The 14,799-nt window shown below is 47.1% G+C and overlaps 1 long non-coding RNA gene across 2 annotated transcripts; it reads right to left on the reverse strand.

The window, feature by feature from the left end:
- Window positions 1–268: 268 nt before the first annotated feature.
- Window positions 269–6,447, reverse strand: LOC115118568 (uncharacterized). 2 transcript variants are annotated; one of them, XR_003861863.2, is made up of 4 exons: window positions 6,321–6,447; window positions 6,110–6,164; window positions 3,031–5,604; window positions 269–2,651 (listed from the first exon to the last, which is right to left on the reverse strand). It is a non-coding gene; the product is annotated as an uncharacterized LOC115118568 (long non-coding RNA). The 2 variants fall into 2 exon arrangements; XR_010465530.1 differs by having other exon boundaries at window positions 3,031–6,164.
- Between the last annotated feature and the right edge of the window lie 8,352 nt (window positions 6,448–14,799).

The following is a 14,799-nucleotide window of genomic DNA, read 5'->3' on the forward strand; positions in this document are numbered from 1 at the left end:
GGCACCTTGTGTATTCTAATATTATAGCTCAACAGTAAGTAGAGACCCTGACTGTGTCCCTCCTCCTATGTCACCTGTGCCTAGGGCTGGCCCTGTGTACTAACAATAACTGTCCTTAAGCAATTCAGAAGAACAGAGAGAACACGTAGTCTGGGCTCTTTGGCACTGCCATTGCAGATATAGAACCAGGAATGACAAAACCACAAACAGATCAAACTAAATGAAATAGTCTTCCATATCCACCTTTATTGTTCTTTATTGTTCCCGAAGGTCCATTTTATTGAAGTGAATTATAGACATACAATACCCTCTCTGACCCCGGTGAACTCCACTGTCTCTGGTTGATTCATTCATTTAGTGATTTATTGATTGATTTAATGAATTACTTAGATCATTTAAAACATTCAGTTAAAACACCAAAGCAATAGCAGTACGTTGGTTGTTTATTCCTTTATCAATCATTCAGTACTTTTGCAGGTTCTTCAAAAAGCTGAATAATATCAAAATAAAAAAGAAAGCTATGATTACATATCATGATATTAAAAAGCGATTCATTGATTTGAACATCTATTGAGAGAGGGGGACATTTAATTTAAATTATTAATTTGATAGAAACTATTACATTTGCTCCTTACTACACAGTAGACCAGAGTATTACAGCAGACCAGAGTATTACAGCAGACCAGAGTATTACAGCAGACCAGAGACTAGAAAGGACAGTTATCACAAGGAGGAATCCCAGTAGTCTGCATACCTTTAATGAGCTCTGAGCAGAGTATCTGGCTGTGATGGGTTCACTCTTCTTCTCTAGTGCCATGGAGAACATGGCTGACCTACTATACCCACCAGCCAGCCACCTTCAAACGTTTTCAATTATGTGTTTGAGTTGTAGTTGCAGTTTCATGTAGCTCGTGATGACCCCATAATAAGTGTGCTATTTCACCCTCACATAGCATCAAAAAGGTTACACCATTGTTTTTGGTAAACGTGTCAACTCACTTGCTGAACATTACTTAGCTTAGATTAAGGGGTTTTCCACAGAATCATTGATAAACCACTGAATCCACTGATAAACTGAATGAACCGTGACTGACGTCTGTCGGTCTCCGTCTGCTGACCAGTCAAATGTTTCTGCTCATATTTACGCTTCTCGCTTTCTACTTTGACCCCTTTGTAGCTATTCCAGAAGAATCATCATCACAACACATCTAAATAAGATAATTGAAGTCATAAAATGTATTTAAACTCTTTGTCACAGCTCCTCCTGCTGAACAGTGGCTCCATTAGTATCGGTCTCTGAGTTTCTAGAAAACCACATTCCCATGGTCTCAGCTGAGAGGGTGAACTCAAATCAACTCCCTTCAACACTCCAAACCCCCCGCCCATGCCACTCACTCAGCTAATCAGTGGAGAGCATTCTGTTGAAAAAGAGCATTCTGTTGGGGGAAGATTTAATTCGATATAACGTCGTTTGAGTTTGAGGAACAGTGCTCTGTATGCGCAAATCATTGTCATTTGGAGAGGTAGGGGATGTAAAATATGTAGTTTAGTCTGATGAGCTTATAGACCTCTCCTCTCCCCCACCCTGACCCACCAGAGGCAGTGACAGCATCACTATCTGTGGGTAGAACAGAACCAGAGGCTGAACATCAGGTGACTGGAGTCATAGCAGAGTGATGCTCACAGATCTGGGACATCTCAGAGCACTCCAGGACAGTGTGCACGGGACTGTGTGCACGGGCCATCTGTGCAGGAATGTACACCAATCAACTGAAGCCAAACCAACAAACTGATACAAGAAAAATGTTTTCACTACAGAATCAAGTGAAACATGTAAATGTAATGACAAGGGGCCTCTGAAGAGCTGGCCCTGTTTGAGGGGACGGACAAACAATCAATTTTCCAGAACCACAGCAGCAACACATGTCCCAGAGTAGGATGGAATCAGAACACCATAACAACAGTCTAATCTCTCTGTGTGTGTGCCACTCTAAATGTTTCATTCAGCGGCCCTATGCGGACCACTGTGAGGTTACACTGACGTTACACGAGTGGTCAGAACATTACGTGAGTGGTCTGAACACTGCTTGTCCTATCTGGCACAAATTGAATCTCGTGAAACGGACACGCTTTAAGTCACGCACAGTGAAGGTCTGCTGAAATGAGAGGGATGGGTTGTTGTTAGGTAGAGCAGGGGAAACTGGGGCTTCGGTTAGTGTTTACAAATTACATGCATCTTCCTTTAAATATATATGGCCACTGTTTTACATATCTACCTGGTTGAAAACATTCAAATGGTAAAACTTGTGTACATGTTACAGAACAGCAGTACACAAGACACATGCTCCTCCACCCCACTTGTGACACAAAGACATGTACTGTATGGGACTCGAACGTATCAGTCAAACAGTATGTACACACACACACACACACACACGTACACACACACAATGGAGGAGAGAGAGAGAAGAGCAGTGTTCTGCTGGGATGACATTTCACTCAATAATCTGATGACCTTTTATGATAATATTTAATTTGATCAAACACTCCTTTCCTCCGGGGAGACTTAGATGAAAGCCTGGGTGGCAGACACATGGACACGAGAGGAGGCTATAAGTGTTGTTCCTGCCAGTCCCTCAGTGCGTCAGACTCTGTAAAACACAAGAACAGTGTTCTGATTGGATACAGGAAGTTATGCTATTATGAAAGCTGTAATGCACCGTCAGGTGGATATCTATTCTTTACCCATTCTGGGGAATTTAGAAAATGTGTAATGATCATGGTCAACAGTTAATGCAAGACCCAAGTTAAATTAAAGTATATGTCATCACACACATGATAATTACACACATGATAATTACACAACAATCCTAAAGTGGATGGAATCTAATAGCAGCCTATTGGAGAGCTGTATGGGAACGGTGTGAATGTTGCAATGGATAGAAGAAAATAAGAGTAGAAAGGTGGAAACAAGACAAGACGTTGTCGGGGGGGGGCAGTCCAGCATCCAATCATCACTCGTCAAGTTACCTCAGCGTGGCATCTGTATCCCAGGTTGCCATGGCGATGTGGTTGCTATGAGATCAATCCATCTGTAGATCACATAGTGGCTGGCGGAAATCGGACTCGGTTCTCTGCTCAAAAAGGACTCAGTTGCACTCAGTTAAAACTCCTAGCTTTTACACTCTGGCTTGTCACTGAAATCCTATCCCAAAGATTTAGAAAATACATATCTTTCTAAAGGTAGAATCGATAGCCTTAATAGGAGATCATGCTCATGCTGCAATGAGAAAGAACTAATGACTGATTCTCCATAAGCATTTATCTTAGTGGAGAGTGTGTTGAATATAAGATGGACTGTTATAGATCCCCTAACCACAGCTGCTCCCCTCACCCTCTGAGTCATAATCAATGAGATCAGTGAATAACTCCAGTATAGAACTACTCTCAACATTTTCCGGGTTAAAAAAATCAATAGGACGTGTTTCGACAACAGCATTAGTCATACCAACATAAACAATGAGGTCAGACTGCATTGCATAGCTAGTTATAATTAGCTACCTTTCACTGCACAACTAAGGCCTGTCTGTCAGTCATGTCTAGATGGGATGCAGCTTTTGTCAAATTTGACGTGAAAATTAGATTTGTTTTGCATTTTCGCTAAACCGAAACCTTTTCCTAATCTTAGCTACGTCAAATCTCCTAACCTGCTGCATAAATTATTTTAAACCTGCTGCAAAAAGTCAATTTTTACAAAAGCTGTATCCCTTCTAGACAATACCTTGTCTGTCTGGCCAACTCCAAGTGCCTCTTGAGAGTAGCATGCCACCCAACACAGACTGTCCCTCCCCCTTCCCCTCTCTCTCTACCCGCTTCCCTGCATATCCCAGGGACTCTCATGCGCAACATGGTGTCACCGTATGACGCATGGCCCAGTACCTCTGACGTGGGGCAGTGGCAGAGGCCTGGCTGCCAATATACAGTACTCTCAACTTCCTAATACCACCAATCAGCTTATTTCCCCTGTGACCTCAGATACCTGAACTTCTGGTTGATTTCTCTCCTCCATCTGCACTTCCTCTATCAGTGTCCTGGATTATCATTATCCTTCTCATCTCCCATGGGAACTGGCCTTGAACCCGCATAGAGAGAGAGAGAGCACATATTGCAGACAATATGGATGGTGTGTGTGTGTGTAGGCTTTGTGTTACACATGGGTCTGTTGAGGGTCTCTATAAATAGTCTCATGTTACATGGATGTTAGAGCCTCAGGCCTTGTACAGGGAGATATCAATCACAGCAACAGCTGTTGGCAGAGTCTACAGTACAGTACAATACTACATTATAATAATTTGTCACAACAGAAACCGGTACCGACATACACCGGATATTGGAAACTATAGAAATTGAACACAACATAAATTGGATACACACACTAACAGACACACACAGGGTCAGGGGTCAAAGGTGATGGTGGGCCCCAGTGCAGAGCCCCTGGTCCTGGTTCCAAACTGGGAAATGGGAATCACACATACCTAATTGACTTTTTCAGTTAAGTGAATGACGTTTTCTAGCATAATGCAGCTAGTCACCATCCCACCTGACTCTGAAGGAGGTTGGTGTCAGAAGTGGGATTGTGCAATAAGGAGGCATAGGAGTCAGGTCTCCATTATGCAGGAACTGTGTGTGTCTGGTTGGCTTTTCTCTTCAGAGTTTCAGCCACAGAGGTGTGATAACGCTAAGGATCAATCAGAGGATATCATAAAATCAATATGAAAGTTACAGTCTGTTCCAATAGCTCATCATGGACCCTGTAACCTTCCCCTGTCTGGTGTTAATGATATAACTCTGACTCACGGTTGAGCATCTGAATCTCTCCCTGCCGCCAGAGGTTACACTCAGCCCCCCTGATGTTATGTGGCCGCCTTTAGCCTGCATCCCCCCCAGGAGTGAGCTGGAGAGATCCCTTGTTGCAACATTAATTAGCAGGATATATGTACAACACGGAAGAAACACCCTCGGATTGACAGATTACTGCAGTCAGCGATACTCAGGTATAATATATTTTTTATATTTTCAAAATAAAACAACATTTGTTTTAGGCTGTTCATAAATGATATACATTTAATTACAGAGATAAAACCAAAATGAATTGCATTGAATACTGTACTTCTAAGAGCAACAAGTGATTAAAATCAGTTTTATGTGAGTGTGGCGAAATAGTAATTAAGCCATTCTCTTTATTTAGCACATCAAAGACATTCATTATGGCAGATCTGTCAAGTTCATGGTCTGCTCAAACAGCAGAACAATGAAGCAGTTTTTTCTGTTTAAATGTTCTGATGGTATTTCATAAAAATGGAGTGCCGAATTTAACTTTAAAAAGTTTATTATTATACTGTATTTTACACTAATTCTACCAATAGTGTGATTATGTTGAGCAGTTGGACTGTAAAAAATGTGATCAGATGTCTCTACTGTCATGACTGTCCTGTGAGGATCAGAATGGGTCAGATCAGCTTGGCAATGGATGACAGTAACCAGACCCTCTCTCACACACAGATGGGGGAGAAGGGAGCTGATTTTGGGTTGACAGCTCACACCCTGTTATAAATCAAGGTGAAAGATTTAGGGTCTCCCTCTCCAGTATTAACCAAAGGAATGTTCTTTGTTAACATACCTTTCCTGCTGAAACTAACATGTTTAAAAAGTGAATACTGGAACAATATTCCTACCATAAGAATGTGGGGAATGGTCAGAGGTGATCTAAAGAATAATAACTTCATATTGTTTTGTTTGTGATGTCATTAAAAAGGTTATAAAGGAAATACTGTAACTTGAAAAGTATACCCACTACATGTACGAAGTCTCCATCCTCTATGTTGTATATTAAATATGAAAAATGATAAGTATTTTTGTTAAGATAGGAATGTGATTTTAAGAGCCATGAGATCATTTGTCTCCTATAAACTTTGTATAGTAAGTAGCCATGCCCAGAGTGAGTTCAGAGAGCGTGTCAGCCTGACGGAACCATCCCTTTCTACCAGAGTGCACAAAAGGATTTAACTTAACTTTGAACCTCAACACAAGGTGAAGAAAATAAACTCACCTCCCAGACCAGGAAAGATGGGGAGCTGCAGCCCATGTCTAAAGTGGTTTGAACTCTGAATATCAACACGAGGAAGAGGCAAGAAGCACCAAATTCCTAATGAGTTAATTGCTACATGATTAATTTAAATCTGGTAACAATTAAACATAGTTAGTTGATTCGATAAATAACAGTCATCAGATAAATGAAAGTAAAGTCAACTTTTACTTACGAAGGCCCATCGTTCCCCAGGGACCATAGGGCATTGATGACTTCTCTCCATCCACTCTGTTCCCCAGGGACCATAGGGCATTGATGACTTCTCTCCATCCACTCTGTTCCCCAGGGACCATAGGGCATTGATGACTTCTCTCCATCCACTCTGTTCCCCAGGGACCATAGGGCATTGATGACTTCTCTCCATCCACTCTGTTCCCCAGGGACCATAGGGCATTGATGACTTCTCTCCATCCACTCTGTTCCCCAGGGACCATAGGGCATTGATGACTTCTCTCCATCCACTCTGTTCCCCAGGGACCATAGGGCATTGATGACTTCTCTCCATCCACTCTGTTCCCCAGGGACCATAGGGCATTGATGACTTCTCTCCATCCACTCTGTTCCCCAGGGACCATAGGGCATTGATGACTTCTCTCCATCCACTCTGTTCCCCAGGGACCATAGGGCATTGATGACTTCTCTCCATCCACTCTGTTCCCCAGGGACCATAGGGCATTGATGACTTCTCTCCATCCACTCTGTTCCCCAGGGACCATAGGGCATTGATGACTTCTCTCCATCCACTCTGTTCCCCAGGGACCATAGGGCATTGATGACTTCTCTCCATCCACTCTGTTCCCCAGGGACCATAGCCATGGACGACTTCTCTCCAACCACTCTGTTCCCCAGGGACCATAGCCATGGACGACTTCTCTCCATCCACTCTGTTCCCCAGGGACTATAGCCATGGACGACTTCTCTCCATCCACTCTGTTCCCCAGGGACCATAGCCATGGACGACTTCTCTCCAACCACTCTGTTCCCCAGGGACCATAGCCATGGACGACTTCTCTCCATCCACTCTGTTCCCCAGGGACCATAGCCATGGACGACTTCTCTCCATCCACTGTGTTCCCCAGGGACCATAGGGCATTGATGACTTCTCTCCAACCACTCTGTTCCCCAGGGACCATAGCCATGGACGACTTCTCTCCAACCACTCTGTTCCCCAGGGACCATAGGGCATTGATGACTTCTCTCCATCCACTCTGTTCCCCAGGGACCATAGGGCATTGATGACTTCTCTCCATCCACTGTGTTCCCCAGGGACCATAGGGCATTGATGACTTCTCTCCATCCACTGTGTTCCCCAGGGACCATAGCCATGGACGACTTCTCTCCAACCACTCTGTTCCCCAGGGACCATAGCCATGGACGACTTCTCTCCATCCACTCTGTTCCCCAGGGACCATAGCCATGGACGACTTCTCTCCAACCACTCTGTTCCCCAGGGACCATAGCCATGGACGACTTCTCTCCATCCACTCTGTTCCCCAGGGACCATAGGGCATTGATGACTTCTCTCCATCCACTCTGTTCCCCAGGGACCATAGGGCATTGATGACTTCTCTCCATCCACTCTGTTCCCCAGGGACCATAGCCATGGACGACTTCTCTCCATCCACTCTGTTCCCCAGGGACCATAGCCATGGACGACTTCTCTCCATCCACTCTGTTCCCCAGGGACCATAGCCATGGACGACTTCTCTCTGTTCCCCAGGGATCCACCACTCTGTTCCCCAGGGACCATAGGGCATTGATGACTTCTCTCCATCCACTGTGTTCCCCAGGGACCATAGGGCATTGATGACTTCTCTCCATCCACTGTGTTCCCCAGGGACCATAGGGCATTGATGACTTCTCTCCATCCACTCTGTTCCCCAGGGACCATAGCCATGGACGACTTCTCTCCATCCACTCTGTTCCCCAGGGACCATAGCCATGGACAACTTCTCTCCATCGCACTCTGTTCCCCAGGGACCATAGCCATGGACGACTTCTCTCCAACCACTCTGTTCCCCAGGGACCATAGCCATGGACGACTTCTCTCCATCCACTCTGTTCCCCAGGGACCATAGCCATGGACGACTTCTCTCCAACCACTCTGTTCCCCAGGGACCATAGCCATGGACGACTTCTCTCCATCGCACTCTGTTCCCCAGGGACCATAGCCATGGATGACATTTCTCCATCCACTCTGTTCCCCAGGGACCATAGCCATGGACGACTTCTCTCCATCCACTCTGTTCCCCAGGGACCATAGCCATGGACGACTTCTCTCCAACCACTCTGTTCCCCAGGGACCATAGCCATGGATGACATTTCTCCATCCACTCTGTTCCCCAGGGACCATAGCCATGGACGACTTCTCTCCATCCACTCTGTTCCCCAGGGACCATAGCCATGGACGACTTCTCTCCATCCACTCTGTTCCCCAGGGACCATAGCCATGGACGACTTCTCTCCATCCACTCTGTTCCCCAGGGACCATAGCCATGGACGACTTCTCTCCATCCACTCTGTTCCCAGGGACCATAACCATGGACGACTTCTCTCCATCCACTCTGTTCCCCAGGGACCATAGCCATGGACGACTTCTCTCCATCCACTCTGTTCCCCAGGGACCATAGCCATGGACGACTTCTCTCCATCCACTCTGTTCCCCAGGGACCATAGCCATGGACGACTTCTCTCCATCCACTCTGTTCCCCAGGGGCCATAGCCATGGACGACTTCTCTCCATCCACTCTGTTCCCCAGGGACCATAGCCATGGACGACTTCTCTCCATCCACTGTTCCCCAGGGACGACTTCTCTCCAACCACTCTGTTCCCCAGGGACCATAGGGCATTGATGACTTCTCTCCATCGCACTCTGTTCCCCAGGGACCATAGCCATGGACGACTTCTCTCCATCGCACTCTGTTCCCCAGGGACCATAGCCATGGACGACTTCTCTCCATCGCACTCTGTTCCCCAGGGACCATAGCCATGGACGACTTCTCTCCATCCACTCTGTTCCCCAGGGAACCATAGCCATGGACGACTTCTCTCCATCGCACTCTGTTCTCCAGGGACCATAGGGCATTGATGACTCTTCATCACACTCTATTCTGGGTTGTCTGCTCAATCTCGTTCCACCCCATGCCAGATCTTTTGGTGTCTGCAATAAAATGCCATTGATATCAAATTGATAATTAGCTCATTATCATGTCAGAAATATATTTGTCAATGCACCTTTGATCTGGTGTACTTCGCTGTTATAAATACATATCAGTACACATCATTCTTCTTACTCAAATGTACAAATGCTCCATCCAAGCAGAAACATACCTGATTCTACAAATCAACTAATTATATTCTCTAATCAAGGCTTTGATTAGTAGAATCCCTGTGTTACAGCTTGGCTGAAGAAGAAAACAGCCTGGACGCACACACACGCACTGGCAGGGTAAGATTGCCTACTCCTGTTCCTGACTGTCAGAGTGTGGTCTTGGCTACCTGTGGTTTTCCAGTGTGGTTTGAATGTACCTTTGGCCCAAATACAGTACAGCTGCAGCCAGACACACAATAACCTATCCATTAGACTCTCACCCAGAGAGGGTGTTGTTGTTCCCATTTGACTCTGGTAAACAATAGCATAGTCCCCTGTGTGTGTGTGTGTGTGTGTGTGTGTGTGTGTGTGTGTGTGTGTGTGTGTGTGTGTGTGTGTTGCCTCAGACGGTGACAGCGGGAGTGTGTCCTGGTGTAACTCTGTGGTATCCTGACAGTCATCCGTCCCAGCTTCCCTGTTGATTGGATTACTGCTGAGGAGACCGACCCAGCTTTATCCCCTTGACACACACACACACAGCCCTGCCTGTCCCTTATCAACTGAACTGAGATCACGGCGGCGCTCATCCTCTCACCTCTCCTTACCTCAGACGAACTCTCAGCACCCCCCACCCGCCAAGCTCCCTCTCCAGCACAAAATACAGCTCTCCTCCCCTCCTCCTCCTCTCCTCTTCAGGCAATTGGATCTTGGTTTCTAACTCTCAGCTCGCCTGGACTGATTGCTCATCTAACACTGTCTGCCCCTTCTCTTCTAAATATATCATATTTATCCAACTTTTCTTCTCCTACACTTTTAGAAAAAAGGATTCCAAAAGGGTTCTTCGTCTGTCCCCGTAGGAGAACCCTATTTAGTTCCAGGTAGAACCCTTTTGGGATCCATGTAAAACGCTCTGAAAAAAGGGTTCGGCGTGAAACCCAAAAGGGTTTTTACCTGGAACCAAAACGGGTTCATCAAAGGGTTCTCCTATGGGGGACAATTGCAGAACCCTTTATGGTTCTAGTAGCACCTTTTTTTCTAAGAGTGTAGCAACCATGGCTAGGTTCCAATATCCACACCATCATACCGTTTAGAAAGCATGCCCAAGACACCACTTAGAATGAAGGTATATGTTAGTGCAGATATCAGAACAGGGCCAATGCCTATAGTATACTAAGGGCATCTATTTCCTGGAAAATCAGGGTGTCCTCCTAACACTGAACACACTGTGAAATCTCATAATGGGGCAAAGGCGGAAATCGGAATCAATCTTTAAGATGGTTCCTGGGCAAGAGCCAGAAAATATCCACCAATCACAGAAGTGCTCTCTGCTCCTGGAAGACACACAAGAGCCAATCAAGATAGCAGAATTCCTGGAAGTTGCATCTTCTATAAAGAAGCAAGAGGGTTCCAATTAAAAACAACATACCCACTGGGCACAGACGTTAGTTCAACATCTGGTTATGATTTATATTTGGCTGAGTTGACAATATTTCACCATGTCTTTGGATTTAGGTTTGGGGGGAAAAGCCGGAATGCATTTACGTTGGTGACTTTTTGCAAATCTGATCAGTTTACCACATTGATTCAACGTCAACATATAGATTTTTTGGGTTGAAATTACGTGGACAACATTCTGATTCAACCATTTTTTCCCTAGTGGGTGGTCACTAAAACTGTACTTCGTCAAAGTTATGCCCTATTACTTTGTAATTACTATGTACAAAGTCACAGTGCAGTTAGACAATAAGCCTGTTGTAATACTACAGAAATGTATCTCTTCCTTTCTTGGATAGTTAGGGAGATAACAAAATTAGGTAGCCAAGATGCCACGACATTCATTAATCCAGTCGGCTCAGATCAATAAACATTTCCAAGGAAATTAGGAGGAAATTATCCATTATATTTTCAAGAACTAGACTAGAACATTGCTGAGCCGTCGTTTTTCTTTTCAGGGCTAAGTGGCACTCTTTCTGAAGGGAAAAGGCAAGGTGCAAAAAGTCCAGCCTATCGCGGACAGCTTTTTGTCTAGGGTGAACTTTGAGTTCAGAGAGTACATCCAAACACCTAACGGCAGATTGACAAACCAGCTAACTGTGCCAGCGACTCCAATCCCCATCTGTCTGCTTTCCATCCATTTTCCACTCCTTGTGTGGCCGATTAGTAGCTATGTAACCCTCTCTTCAGGACAGAACATCCAACACCAGTTCTATATATTTATCTGGTAAAAACCTGTTAGGAGTTACTACAATCTCTTTAAGATACTAAATCAGGGGTGGGAAAACATTTCGGCTTGAGGGCCACATGGGGATTTTGAAATGCAAAGGAGGGCTGCATTTTTGGGGGGACCAATTGTTTGTTAAAATCAATTTGCGGGGACCTCCCGAGTGGCGCAGCGGTCTAATGCACTGCATCGCGATCCCAGGCTCTGTCACAGATGGCCATGACTGGGAGACCCATGAGGCGGCGCACAATTGGCCCAGCATTGTCCAAGTTAGGAGAGTGTTTAGCAGGCCGAGATTTACTTGTCCCATCATGCTCTAGTGACCCCTGTGGTGGTCCGGGTGCAGGTACGCTGACACGGTCGCCAGGTGTACTGTGTTTCCTCCGACACGTTGGTGCGGCTGGCTTCCGGGTTAAGCGGGCATTGTGTCAAGAAGCAGTGCGGCTTGGCTGGGTCATGTTTCAGAGGACGCACGGCTCTTGACTTTCGCCTACGGGAGTTGCATCGATGGAACAAGAATAACTACCGATTGGATATCACGAAATTGGGGAGAAAAATAGGGAGAAAAAAATATCTCAATGGCTGGATTTGTATGTCTCGCGGGCAGGATTTGAAGTGCCTTGTGGGCCGGATACGGCCCCGTGAGCCGTACTTTGCCCCCCCTTGTGCTAAATGCATACTGTAGCTGACAGAAATGTTTGTTTCTGTTTAATGCATTTATTTGTTAAAGGCATAGTTAATTGAAATACAGTAGGCTACTGATGTCTGAGTCTCAATAACCCTTTGAAGCATGTTTCTGAATGTTCAGCCTATTTTATTCAAGATGGAGACAAAGAAGCTTTGGTAAAGTGTGACGGACTCCAGTATCTTCAGCGGACATCTTGTGTTATGGTTCTAGGCTAGACCAAAAGCACACAGGGTAAAAACAGCCAGCCAGTCAAGGTTTTTGTCTTGTTGTGCCCCTTGGACAGGGTGAGAAAGGGACATTGGCTCGACTCCACCCGCTCTGTAGACGCCACTCATATTAAGTCAATGCTGGGCACTCTCCTGCTCTCTTTTGCTAGGTTTCACCATCTCTCTTTACCTCCCTCCTTGTTTGTTTATCTTCCTCCTCTCTCTTTCCCCCCTCCCCCCCTTACTTAATTTCTGCATCACTCTCCCCTCAATTTAACTTGAAGTGTGTTTTAATGAAGATGGAGCCGACATAACCTCTGAGCTGAGTGAAGCACAGGCCCTTGCTCCTGCACCAGCAAAGACTTTTCCCGGCTAACTTTTATGTTCTCTGACAAATGTGGTTCATTATTAAAGTAGAAGAGCAGCACAGGGTGATGTAGAGTATCCCAAACTAGGTATGTCGCTTAAAGCCACTCATTCACACACTCGCTCTTTCCTCTCTCTTCATATCTTTCTTTTGCTCTACATCTTTTTTCGCCATCCTTTGCCCTGTTTTTCTCTCCCTCTCCGGGTAGATCGATTCGCGCTACCTTGATCAGCGTCATAACTCCACACCTCTCCCTTGCTCTTTTCCTCACTCTCCCACTTTCTCTCCTTCTCACTCTCTTTTTCCACCCCCGTCTCCTCCCGTCTGTCTGTCTGCCTCACCCCCCCTCTCCTCCCGTCTGTCTGTCTGCCTCTCCCCCCTCTCCTCCCGTCTGTCTGCCTCTCCCCCTCTCCTACCGTCTGTCTGTCTGCCTCTCCCCCCTCTCCTCCCGTCTGTCTGTCTGCCTCCCCCTCTCCTCCCGTCTGTCTGTCTGCCTCTCGCCCCCTCTCCTCCCGTCTGTCTGTCTGCCTCTCGCCCCCCTCTCCTCCCGTCTGTCTGTCTGCCTCTCGCCCCCTCTCCTCCCCCGTCTGTCTGTCTGCCTCCCCCCTCTCCTCCAGTCTGTCTGTCTGCCTCCCCCTCTCCTCCCGTCTGTCTGTCTGCCTCTCGCCCCCTCTCCTCCCCGTCTGTCTGTCTGCCTCTCGCCCCCTCTCCTCCCGTCTGTTTGTCTGCCTCTCGCCCCCTCTCCTCCCGTCTGTCTGTCTGCTCCCCCTCTCCTCCCGTCTGTCTGTCTGCCCCCCCTCTCCTCCCTCTGTCTGCCTGCCTCCCCCCTCTCCTCCAGTCTGTCTGCCTCTCCCCCCTATCCTCCCGTCTGTCTGTCTGCCCCCTCCTCCTCCCTCTGTCTGCCTCTCCCCCCCCTCTCCTCCCGTCTGTCTGTCTGCCCCCCATCCTCCTCCCTCTGTCTGTCTGCCTCTCCCCCTCTCCTCCCGTCTGTCTGTCTGCCTCCCCCCCTCTCCTCCCATCTGTCTGTCTGTCTGCCTCCCCTCTCCTCCCTCTGTCTGTCTGCCTCTCCCCCTCTCCTCCCGTCTGTCTGCCTCTCTCCTCCCGTCTGTCTGCCTCTCCCCCTCTCTATCTGCCCCCCTCTCCTCCCGTCTGTCTGCCTCTCCCCCCTCTGTCTATCTGCCCCCCCCTCTCCTCCCTCTGTCTGCCTCTCCCCCCGTCTGTCTGTCTGTCTGCCTCTCCCCTCCCTCTCCTCCCGTCTGTCTGTCTGCCCCCCCCCCCCTCTCCTCCCTCTGTCTGCCTCTCACCCTCCCTGGCCCTGCCTGCTGCCACACCACTCCAGTCAGTCTGCTGACCACAGAGAGAGCTGTTTTGGTGGTGAGTGAGTCGCATGGTCCCATGACTAAGGGAACAGAAAGAAAATAGGTCAGGGAAAACAAACGTGTCCCTCTCTATGAAGCAGCACAGCGGAAGGCCTGATCTCTTTATGATGGAATCACACGCTGCTTCTATACTGAGTTCTGGCACTACAGGAGAGAGATGCGGGAAGGACACAGGTAGGGAGAGAGTGTTTGTGCAAGAGAGAAATACAGTGAGAGAGAGATACATAAAGACAGTGTGAGTCAGTTTCCTGGTCCTCAGTAGCTCTTTCCTGGGTAGCTGACCCCTCCATCTTCTCTCCGTCTCCAGTTCATCCACAAGCTGCTGGAGAGGGGTGCTGAGTCATGTAGAGGTGGGAAGGAACACACACACAGGCATTGTTGAATGTTTTTTCTAAAATATGATTGGACGCAATCTCAATGGGGTCCCTTAAAAGTTCCGAGCCGTGTTTCCATGGCAATAGTAGCTGACACCATCCTGT

Source organism: Oncorhynchus nerka, linkage group LG13 (assembly GCF_034236695.1).
Source record: "Oncorhynchus nerka isolate Pitt River linkage group LG13, Oner_Uvic_2.0, whole genome shotgun sequence".
Classification (NCBI taxonomy): Eukaryota; Metazoa; Chordata; class Actinopteri; order Salmoniformes; family Salmonidae; genus Oncorhynchus; species Oncorhynchus nerka.